Below are 2,029 nucleotides of genomic sequence, written 5' to 3' on the forward strand. Positions count from 1 at the left end.
CGTGCTCGGGAAGAGTTTTTATTACGGAGCATCGTCTTCTGGGAGTTCCGAAATTCCCGGGCAGACAGCGTGTGCTGGCTCACCCGGAACCCTGGATCAGCCTCCGGCAACATCCCCTTCCCACCGCGGTGTCCGCCGTCGTTGCGATGCTCTCCCGGCGCTGGCAAAGTTCAGGGATTTCTATTCTTCCCCGCTCCTCCGTGGGATAAACAAACGCGCCTCTGTCTGCTCTGCCCTCTCCCCCTCTCCGGGAGAAAAGGGCGCTTCGGGAAGTGGCCGCCGATGGCTCTGGATGTTTCTTTGGGTGTAGGAAATCTGGTTTGAGTTGGCAGGCGCGTTCGGAGGTGTGGATGGGAGAGAACAAGTGGAGCGTAATTGGGTTTTCTTTTTCCGTTTGGGAGCGATGCTGGTTTCTCTTTCCCCGTTTAAAACGCAAACAAGCCAAGGGCCGTGTGTCTGCCCCTCTCTCCCTCCTGTGCAGTTTTTAATACAAATTAAGAATGTGCGGAGGAGAAAGTGGGAATAATTCACCAACCCCACTTTGCCGGGAGTCGTGGTTGGGAAGTGCCGGCTTGGAAAACTTGCACTGAGATTATTATTTTCTTTTTTCTGCTGCTCTTAATGTAGTCCTGGAGGAATTCGTGTCCGAATTCCTGCCTGGGATCACTCCTCAGCTTCAGGCAGCCCTTCCCACCCCATCACTTGATACCCCAAGATTTTCCTTTTCCCACCCTCCACCCCAACTTCCATCCGATTAAGACCTCACTTCTCCACGAGCGTCGTAAAGCTGTGGGGCAGACAATAAAACTGTTATTAGTTTCTGTATTAAAAGGTTGGGTTGTTTTTAACCCAAACCAGAAGGAGGATTTACTTTTACAAATTTCTGCTGGCGTGTTAAAAATTTACACGGGGAATGGGTTCCGTGGAGAGCAGGGATTTGATGTTAAATCAACCCAACATGTGTCTCAGGCAGGCGGCGTGACCCGGTCCCGGGTGTCAGCAGGGATGTGTTCCCTTTCATGCCTCCCCATATCCTCGATAAAAACACAGCAAAGTCTCAGCATTTTCCAGAATCTTAACTCAAAATTAAGGATTTTAATTTTTTTTTTAATTGCCGCCCCACCTTAAAGTCCATCAAAAATAAATCTAACAAGCTCCAGGAGCGGGTGGGTGGAGGAAATAATCAGGTTTGGAAAAATTACTCTGCTCTCCCCCCTTTTTATTTAATTTTTTTTCTCCTTCACGTTGCTTAAATAAAAGTGGAAAAGGGGAAAATGTGGGGGAGAAGGGGCAGAGTTCCCTGTGCCAAACCAGGGAGCTTTGTCAGGGCTGTGGAGCCCTGGGAGGCTCCGGCTTCCCCTGCCCTTTGTGGTGTGGGATTGGGGGCTGTGGAGAAGATCCCGGAGCCCTCTGCTCCCGGGATCTCCCAGAAATAACGCTGGGAGCTGCTGCTTTGAGCTGCTCCCCGTTTATTTTCATGTGGAATTCTAATTTATTATTTGTTGGGGGTGGTTTTTTTTTGGTGGATCTCCCCCATCCCAAAGCCCCTTTTTAACGGGATTCTCAGTGTGGGGATGGGGGTGCGTCCGTTCCCGGCCGGATCGAGCATCGCTGGCAGGTAAAATATAAAATCCAAAGTGGCACCAAAGTTGGATTTGATGGGGGGGGGGAAAAGTGCAGGAGAACGGGATCAGTGTGGAAAATCCCCCTCCCCAAGCCCTGCACCCCGGGATGTGGGGTCAGGGAAGGAGGAGGTGAGGGGGGAAAGGCTGAGCAAACGGAGCGAGGTGGAATAAAACGGATTAAAGTTGCTGCTGGGGGAGGTGGGGAAGGGGCTGGAGAAACAGATAATATCCAAAATATCTGTAAAATCCATATCCAGCCCCGCTGTCCTGCCTGGAAACCAGGCAGCCGTAGGTTTTACATCCCCTTTGGAAAGGGGAAGAGCAGGGAGCATTCGGAAAACAACAACAACAACAAGAATCAGTGCGATGTATAAAACCAAGTGACACTAAAATATCTCCTCGAG

This window comes from Geospiza fortis, unplaced genomic scaffold (assembly GCF_000277835.1).
Source record: "Geospiza fortis unplaced genomic scaffold, GeoFor_1.0 scaffold14, whole genome shotgun sequence".
Lineage (NCBI taxonomy): Eukaryota > Metazoa > Chordata > Aves > Passeriformes > Thraupidae > Geospiza > Geospiza fortis.